The sequence below is a fragment of the Symphalangus syndactylus genome, chromosome 8 (genome assembly GCF_028878055.3).
Source record: "Symphalangus syndactylus isolate Jambi chromosome 8, NHGRI_mSymSyn1-v2.1_pri, whole genome shotgun sequence".
Taxonomy (NCBI): Eukaryota; Metazoa; Chordata; class Mammalia; order Primates; family Hylobatidae; genus Symphalangus; species Symphalangus syndactylus.
This window is the reverse complement of record NC_072430.2, coordinates 12,918,279-12,928,217: the sequence shown is the minus strand read 5'-3', so window position 1 is coordinate 12,928,217 and position 9,939 is coordinate 12,918,279. Positions and strand designations below refer to the sequence as shown.

Below are 9,939 nucleotides of genomic sequence, written 5' to 3'. Positions count from 1 at the left end.
TGCCCCTCCCTGCCGAGGTATAGATGGAGCCGTCAGGGACTTGGAGGCCAGCATCTTCTCCCCCATTCCCCGCTGTCTGTTGGGGAGGCCCCCAACAGACTCCCTCAGCTTTCTTGCTAAGGTGTCTGCCACGCCGGGTGGTGGCTGTGCACCCTACGGCACGTGCCCGGTACAAGCCCCTCTGGGCCCCTGCGGTGGTCTTCACCGTTGGCTGAGTTCCTGCTCTGGGTCACTCTGCTGATGGCTGAGGGGGCAGGGTGTGAGCGCGTGGTCTACTCCCAGACCCCTACTCTCCCCAGAGTCCCTCCCCGACCCTGCCTTCCCGCCTCTGCAGGCAGCCTGCCGCCCCCGCCCCCACCGCCTCCACCTTTCTCTGACAACCTCCTGCCTGGGGTGTCCTGGAACTGCAGCCAGGGGGACCAGGTGACCCTGGACACGGCGTAGCTGCCTGGGCCTCCCCCTTTCCTTGGTAATTTGCGGGAACTCCGGTGGGAGCATGAGCAGCTGAGTGCTGGGGGAGGGGCCTTCTTCTTCCTGTCTGTCATATCCAGCCTGTGCAGCGCACGCCGGCTGAGCTGGCGAGAGGGGTGGGGGCGTCGCGGGGCTGCTTCTGCTCTGATGAAGGCACCCACTGTCACTGTCCCGGCCCTCGCTGAGTGTCCCCGGACCCGTGGGCCCGTGTCTATGCCAGGCCTCGAGGAGTCCTCCAGCCTCGGAGTCTCTTCCCGTTCTCAGACCTCAGTGCGAGGAGGAAATCGGGTGAGTTGAGGTTAATGTTTCCATTAAACCTGGATGGATTTTCCCTGCGTGGAAGGAGCTGTTACGCGCCGGGGCTCTGAGCAGCATGGACAGGGCCCGGCGCAGCCACGCTCCCGAACGCCCTCCTGGGACGGCCCGGCTGCCTGCCCGCCCCCTGTGCCTCTGCTGCCAGGCCTCGCCCTCCCTCCTCTCCTCTCTTGTGAATAAAGGGCCTCAACCCCACCCACCTGGTGCACAGAGGGTCCCACTATACTTAAACTGTAGTTAAAGCAAAAACAAACAAAACATGCAAAACCCCTGTGGCAACAGCTTGTCCCTTCCATATCATCTCCACTAATCCACGTCTCCTGCTCGGGGCCTGCGGTTTCCAGGCCTGTATCCGCGGGTACTTGTTTTCCATTTCCTTCCTGATAGTTTAGCCTGCTAATGAGATTTTGGTGTCTGGTATCTTGGCAAATGTCTCCAGAGAGATTTATGGGGCTTCCCTCTCCCGGCCCCTCACTTGTCCTTGGAGGGAAGCTCAAGGGGGTCGATGTAATCTGGTCCAGGGCCCTGGGGAGGGGGCAGAATGTGCTGGAAGGCAGATCTGGTGGGGTCTGCGGCCAGAAGCTGGATGTCTGCTGTGGAGGAGCCAGGCTGGTGGCGTGCAGTCTGTGGTGGCCCTGGGATGACCAGAGAGGGGTGTGGGTGGGGGTCCCCTAGACCACCGACCACCTCGGAGCCAGTCTACAGACTTGGTGGCTCCGCCAGCACCAGTGATCTGAGCCGAGCCCTCCCTGCTGGTGTTTGGGCTTCCCAGTCCCACTTCACAGTGGGGGCTCCCGGCTCAGACCCACCCATCCATGACACAGCACTCAGCCTCCGCCCAGGGGCTGGATCTGGCCAGGCCCCAGGCTCTCCAGGGACAGGGACCTTGGGTGCTTGGGGGCCCCAGGCTCTCCAGGGACAGGGACCTTGGGTGCTCGGGGGCCCCAGGCTCTCCAGGGACAGGGAACTTGGGTGCTCAGGGGCCCCAGGCTCTCCAGGGACAGGGAACTTGGGCTCCATCTGCTGCTTCAGGTGGTCTCATCCATGTGGCTTCAGCCCATTTTCCAGGCAGGGGACAGAGCAGCAGTGACCACAGGGCTGTACAGACACCTGGGGCAGAAGGAGCTGTGGGCCCCTGCCTGGTCCAGAGGTCTCCAGGCCCCAAGCCTGTCCCTGGCGGCTGAACACGGGCTGGGCTCGGCCTGGGTGGAGGAGAGGCCACAAGGCTTGGGTCAGGGAGGGCCTGACCTTGCTGTGTGACCTTGGGCACGTCTCCCTACTCTCAACAGAGTGGGGCTAAGAGCAGTGCTGCCCTTGGTGGGATGGAGGGAAGATGCCTCCCGGGGGGGAGTTGCCGACCCATGGTGGGTAGATGCCCACCATCACCCCGGCTGCATTTCCTCCTGGGACCCAGGGGGCTGCTCGGAGTGAAGGTGGGTGTGGCTCCAAGGGGCTGCTCGGAGTGAAGGTGGGTGTGGCTCCAAGGGGCTGCTCGGAGTGAAGGCAGGTGTGGCTCCTGGCGGGTGTGACTCCTGGGGGCTGCTCAGAGTGAAGGCAGGTGTGGCTTCCAGGGGCTGCTCGGAGTGAAGGCAGGTGTGACTTGCTTCAGATCTCATTGACATGGACCTTGGGCAAGTGGTTTTCATTCTCTGGAGCCAGTTTTCTTACCTGGGAATTGGGTTAAATCCCGGTGGCCTTGGGCTGTGGTCAAGTTAGACATGACAGCCACATGCCACTCACCTCATAGATGTGTCACTGTTGGTCACTGGTGGGTCATGTGGGGCTACTCCTCTGCCTCTGACTCTAGGATCCCGTTAGTTTACCAAAGTAGCATGTCCACCAGAGTGCTTCCGGATATACGGCTTGCTTCCAACACTCTCACTGATGTTTTAGGTCTGCTAACACTTGGAGAAATCTCTTGGTGTGAATTATTCTCACCAGCTGCAGGGCACCCTGGTTTACTTTCCCATTTCTCAAGCTCCAACGGTGCCCAACACTGTTTCCTGGGGAGGAAGCTGATGTGCCTTTAGGTTGATGCCTGTGTGAGGCCAGCCCGGGCCGAGCTGGAGCTACCAGCCTTTTGTGGGCATGCATGCCTGGCCTGCCTCAGCAAACACACAATAAATCCCTTTCCCCAGGCCGCCTGCTCCCACTTCCCAGATAGCCGGGCTCTTACTCACATTTACATTTCATTTTGTCTGGCTAATATTGTCTTAGAGAAATTAGGGGGAGCAGATTAGTGTTTGATTTAGTGGCAGGAACTCTGATGAGCCCAACGTTTAGTTCTAGTGGTGCCGGGGATGGGATGAGGGTCCCTGGTTCCTCATAGCCCTTGTGGTGGTGGCTCCTGAAACAGGAGGGGTCATTTGCGTGGGCCCAGGCTCTCAGTGCAGACACAGCAGGTCTCCCTGGCCACTGGGACAGTGGTCAGATGAGATGGCCCCTGTGGGACCTGGGGGCACAGAGGTGCCACAGTGAGCCAGCCTGGCCCCTTGCTAGCAATAGGCTTGTGCTAGAAGAAAGACAGAACTGACTTGCGGGAGCCAGCAGCTGAGCCTCCTTGTCCTCCCTCCTCTGCATGCTGTCCTGTGCCTGTGTTATTAAGGGGGCCAGGCCAGGAAGTGCTAAATTATTTATGAGATGCAGGGCTCCAGGGATTCAATGGGGTTGTGTCCTCACTTCCTGTGCATTTCCTGTGTGCTGGGCATGGCCCAGAGAGACTCACAGACAGAGGCCTGCCCTGGAGACTCCCAGGCTGCAGTGGCCAGAGAAGGATCCCAGGGGTCTTATGCTTCTGCAACTTTGGGGGGTGTTCTTTAAGAAAGAAAATTTAAAAATAGAAATATCTAATTGGTTCTAGGCCTTGCAAGAACCCGTATTGGTGGGGGCTTTGCAGCTGAGATTTCATTAGGGGCTGAATGAATTGCTGCAGGTAGGGCCATCAGCCTGATGAGACCATCACTGTCTCCAGGGATGGGGACTCACAGGTTAACAGTGACAGAGACTCTCACAGTAGCTGGGGCTGAGGGATTTGCTGGATGAGAGCTGGGCATCCTGTGGAATCTAAGGATGGCTGGATCCCCAGGATGGGAGGCAGCTGGGATTTAGGGGCCACCAGGGCCAAGGCCCAGAGGTCTCCTTCCCAGCTCAGGCCTCAGCTCTCTCACTGGTTTGTTCCACATGTGGCAAATGTGTGGCTGGAGGCTCCCAAATTTTGCACCTTACACCTCTGGCCACCAGAGATAAATTGACTTTTCTTTCCTAGTTCAAGTTCCAGTAACCCTGGAAAAGTGCTCTGATTGGCCCAGCCTGAATCAGGTGGCTCCCTTAGGATCACTCAGCTGGGGCCAGGGCAGTGGGGTCACAGTGCACTAACCTAGCAGGTTTGCAGTAGCTGTGGGGTGGAGAACAGGAAGTAGTTCCTGGAAAGGGGTAAGTCATACTGATCTCCTTTCTGACTAAGCCAAGGCTACTGTGGGGGCTCAGAGGAAGGTGTGACTTAACTCTGCTTTGAGAACAATGGACAGTTTCGTAGAGGTTGGGCCATTTGGGCCGAGTCTTGCAGTATCAATAGGAATTCACTAGGCAGAGCTAGAGACTGAGGTGACTCTAGGGGGAGGCATGGAGAGGTAGAATTGCTTGGGAAGAATAACTTGTTCGAGGTGATTGGAGCATAGACTTTGGTGGTGGCAGGAGGGTGGAGTGAATGGGCAGGAAGCTGGGTGCCAGGTGGAAAGGCCTTGGACTTGACTCTAGAAATGCTAGGAAGCCACCAGAGGGCTTGAGCAGGGGTGACGTGACCAGATCCTTCCTGTGTTCCTGTGAGGATGGGTAGACAGGGCCTCCTGGGAGCTCACAGAGGTGGAGTGCCTTGCCCAAGGTGGCGAGAGGGGGCGCCCGCACCTGGGTCCCAGTGCAGCCCTTGTTCCCATGCATCCAGATTCCTGAGCCTCACCCACCCCTCCCTCACCACTGCCGCCTGGCCAGCAGCCACAGGCGGCTCCCAGAGCACTCTCTTACCGTCCCCCGGGGTTTTCTGGGTAGTGACCTTCTCTCTCTCACTTGGGATCCCCACCCCTATCAGGGAAATCAGGGGAGGCACTATTGTCTCCTTTACAGAGGAGTAAACTGAGGCTGGGTTAACATTACTTGCTCAAGTCACTCGGCTAAGACGGGCAGTGCTGGGATTTGAACCCAGCTCTGCCTGGCTCCTGAGCCTGAGCTGACGTCAGTGCCCGGCCCCCAGATCTGCACACCAGGGTGCCCCAACTGCCTGGTGAGTGGCCAGGCCAGAGGGAAGCAGGGAGCAGGGTGGGCCCAAGGCGAGGCTCAGCGAGAAGGCAGGAGCAGTAGCTGTGGGGCAGCACGCGGGGTATGTGGGCCATGGGGAAACGGGCTCCAGGGGTAGAGCCCCTTTGGGGGGCTGTGGAGGGGGAGCAGCGGGGAGCGCAAGGGGATGTGACACAAGCCCCTTCTGAGGGAGGACTTGGTGGCCGGTTGCTCTTGAATGGTGCCTGCCTCAAGGCCTGGGCTGTGTCCTGCCCTCCTGCTGCCCCCGCCACCTCTGACAGACCCTGCTAACTGTGGTCAGCCTGGCAGGGCTGGCATGGCAGGGCAGGCCTGTGGCGCCACCGTGACCTGGCCACTGTGGTCCTTATCCTGGGTCAGGAGCCGTCCCGGCCCCAGGCCCACGCTTTCCACCTGCCGGGGACCCTGCCCAGGAGGGGCACATGTGATGCCAGCCTTGGTGTGCATGGCGGCTCCTGGCTGAGGCCTCGACTGGGCTTGCATCTACATTTAGACTAAAATGCACCAAGAAGCTGGGCCTGCTGTGCCCCTGGGGCTGCGGACGGGGTGTCCATCCTGCCTGGGTAGGATGTATCTGCAGGGTGCCTCCCACCACACGCTGAAGTGGGGTCATCACGCCTGGGTGGCCTGGGTCCCCAAGATGCTACCCCAACGAGCCTGATGGGATGCCTGACCTCCAGGCCTGGCCCCTCACAAGGGAGATGATGGTCCCACAAAGGTCCCCCCGGGTGCTTGTGGTGGCCACTCACTCAGTCTCTCTCTCTCCAAAGCGGCCTGCCCGTCTGCGAAATCACTTAGCTGGGATCTAATCGGGTTTTACAGGGGCATAAATTACTCAGCTGGAGGTTGTTCCCGGGGTGTTTCCACCCCGGGCCTGTTATTTACTCACCGCGTGGTAATGTAGTCACGGCCTTGGGTGTGCAGTATTTATGGTGTTTGATCGGCTTCCAGCCCAGGCCGCCTGTCCAGGAACATTTGTTGAGATGTTGTGCAGAGACCCTGAGGACCTCTGCCACAGGCGGGCATCAATCTACCTGGAACTCCCGCGGCGGCCCTGCAGAGCCTCAGGCAGGGCGGGCCTGTGGTGCCACCCTGAGCTGGCCACTGTCTGCAAATAGCAGCTCTAGGAGTGATGGCTGAGGACGAACAAGAGTGCGAACTGTCACTGACATTTCCATGGGGCGTGGACGTGACACATGCCGAATGCTATACCTGGCTGTGGACAGTTGTACCGTTAAAGGCAGCCGCGCTAACTGGCGTTCATGGAGCATCCACTGTCTGCTAGGCTCTGGCAGATCCTTTGTTTTATTCTCTCCGTGAGTGCTTGTCGCAGCCCTGCAAGGTAGGTGTCCCCGATGGGAAACTGAGGCTCAGCCACTGCAGGTGACTTCCCAAAGGAACGCAGCCTGGGAGCTCCATGTGGCAGCTTCCTCTGGCTCTTACAAGGGGAAGGACGAGCTCCCGTTGGTTGCTGGGGTCCCGCCCCTTTGCCTTCCTGGCCCCTTTGCATGTCTGTGATGGTGGAAATGCTTCATAAGGAGTGTAAAGTGGTTTTTGTTCCTGACCCAGAGAGATCTGATCATAGTAATTCTGTATCTGCTTGCCTCTATTTATCCCCCAAGTCCGGCTGGTGACAGGGAAGCAGATGATCAGTGCCAGGCCTGATAAATTGCACCCAGGGCTGAGGCAGGAGAGAAACCCTGTTTTATTGTTGAAGACAAAGCCGGTGGGCAGGAGGCATATGTTGTGCTGGAGCCCTCGCTGCGACGGAGGCCCTGGGCCTCAGAGCAATCAGGGCTTTCACAAGCACCCCCACCCGCCACCTACGTGGGAGGCAAGGACCCCCATTAGCCCGGCTGTCTGTGGGGGAGGGGCTGACAGGATGTCAGTGGGGTGGCGGGGAGAGGAGCTGATCAATGAGGACTTATTGACTTGCATCTTTCCCCACGACTTGATTAAGACCAATACGGAGACGAGGCCTGAGGAGGGGGCTAGGGCCGGAGCCCCGGGCCAGTGTGGCTTAGGGGATCTTTTATGTTTGGAGAGCAGGAAGGGAACGGAGAGCCGCCGGCTTTGTCAGATGCCTGAAGAGTATTGATCCATATTAGAAATGATAATGAGCCAATTCTGCCGGGCTGGGAGGCCTTAACCATTTCATTGCTTACAGGGCTGTCCTGGTGGGGATGTTGGAGGAGGCTTAGCCTCTAGCTGCCCCTCACCATGTTTCTCCTCGCTCAGGTCTGCAGCTTCCCAAGCCACGACCTGAGTCCACTGATGGTCCTGGAGGTCTGGCCAGAGGGGCAAGGGCAGCAAAGGAGAGGAGCACAGGACTGGGAGCCAGAGCCTGGTTCTGGGATTGGCTAGACCCTGTGGGGTTTACCAAGCACCTGGTGGGTGCCTGACATTCTGTGCATCTCCTCGGGCACCTCTAAGGTGGTTAGGATGACCCTTACTGCTGTAATGACAGATGAGATGAAGGCATGGAGGCTCATAGTTGCCAAGAGGCCAGGCCTCTGCCTGCCCCTCCAGCACTCTGGGACATGATGCTGCCCCTCAGACCTGCCACTTGCTGATGGAGCTTTGACTTTTGTTGAGTCACTTACCCCTCTGGGACCCACTTTCCTCATCTGTAAAATGACAACCATAACAGGCTTGCTGCGATAATTCAGAGAACAATGACAAGGGCTCATACAGTCCAGCCCTGCGCCAGCACTTGGTGGTAGGGCCTGGCCTGAGCCTAAAGCTTGACTCTAGCTCTGTGTCCACTTTAGTGAACATTTAAAGTTGAGGAGTCTGAGTTCGCTTCTCCATGGAGGGAGGACATGCCATTCACCTTTCTAAATGGTTGTGAGAATCAAATGAGTCTATGCATGGGGAGTACCTAACATGTAGTTGGTGGTTAACAGAAGATGGCTGTCATCATTGTCATTGTCACCATCACCATAATCATCATTATCACCATCGCAGCACCCTCCCCACCATCATCATTACCATCATCATCACTATCACATCATCACCGTCATTACCATCATCATCTCCATCATCACTATTACACACCATCATCGACATCATCCCCATCATCATCATCACCATCACCACTGTCATCATCACCATCACCATTACACTCCATCATCAACATCATCACCATCACCATCACCACCATCATCACCATCACCATCACCACCACCATCATCATCACCATCATCACCACCACCATCATCATCACCACCATTACACTCCATCATCACCATCATCACCACCACTATCGTCATCACCACCATCATCACCATCACCATTACACTCTATCATCAACATCATCATCACCATCACCACCATCATCACCATCACCATCATCACCACCACCATCATCATCACCACCATCATCACCATCACCATCACCACCATCACCATCACCATCACCACCATCATCACCACCACCATCATCATCACCACCATCATCACCATCACCATCATCATCACCACCATCATCACCGTCACCATCATCACCACCACCATCATCATCACCACCATCATCACCATCACCATCACCACCATCACCATCACCATCACCACCATCATCACCATCACCACCATCATCACCATCACCATCATCACCACCACTATCATCATCACCACCATCATCACCATCACCACCATCATCACCATCACCATCACCACCATCATCACCATCACCATCATCATCACCACCATCATCACCATCACCATCACCACCATCACCATCACCACCATCATCACCATCACCACCATCATCACCATCACCATCATCACCACCACTATCATCATCACCACCATCATCACCATCACCACCATCATCACCATCACCACCATCATCACCATCACCATCACCACCATCATCACCATCACCATCACCACCATCATCACCATCACCATCACCACCATCATCACCATCACCACCATCATCACCATCACCATCATCGCCACCACCATCATCATCACCACCATCACCACCATCACCATCACCACCATCATCACCATCACCATCACCACCATCACCATCATCGCCACCACCATCATCATCACCATCATCATCACCACCATCATCACCATCACCATCACCATCATCACCATCACCATCACCACCATCATCACCATCACCATCATCATCACCACCATCATCACCACCATCATCACCATCACCATCACCACCATCATCATCATCACCATCACCACCATCATCACCATCACCACCATCATCACCATCATCACCATCACCATCACCATCACCATCACCATCATCATCACCACCACCATCATCACCATCACCGCCATCATCATCACCATCATCACCATCACCATCATCACCACCACCATCATCACCATCCCCATCACCACCACCATCATCATCACCATCATCACCACCACCATCATCACCATCCCCATCACCATCACCATCATCATCATAATCAATATTATCACCATCATATCACCCTCACCACCATCATCACCATCACCATCATCACCACCACCATCATCACCACCATCATCACCATCACCATCACCATCATCACCACCACCATTATCATCCACCATCACCACCACCACCACCATCACCATCATCACCACCACCATCATCACCATCACCATCATCACCATCATCATCACCATCACCATCACCATCATAATCAATATTATCACCATCACATCACCCTCACCACCATCATCACTATCACCACCATCACCATCATCATCACTATTGCATCATCATTGTCACCACCACCATCATTACCATTACACACCATCATCAACATATCACCACCATCATTACCATCATCTTCATCACCATGATCATCACCATCACATCAT

General features: G+C 56.3%; 1 long non-coding RNA gene across 1 annotated transcript in view; it reads left to right on the top strand.

The window, feature by feature from the left end:
- Window positions 1–525: 525 nt before the first annotated feature.
- Window positions 526–9,939, top strand: part of LOC129488858 (uncharacterized) — a 59,708-nt gene continuing 50,294 nt past the window's right edge. Inside the window, exon 1 of the long non-coding RNA XR_008659726.1 lies at window positions 526–759. This is a non-coding gene — a long non-coding RNA (uncharacterized lncRNA). The remainder of the gene's footprint in view (window positions 760–9,939) is intronic.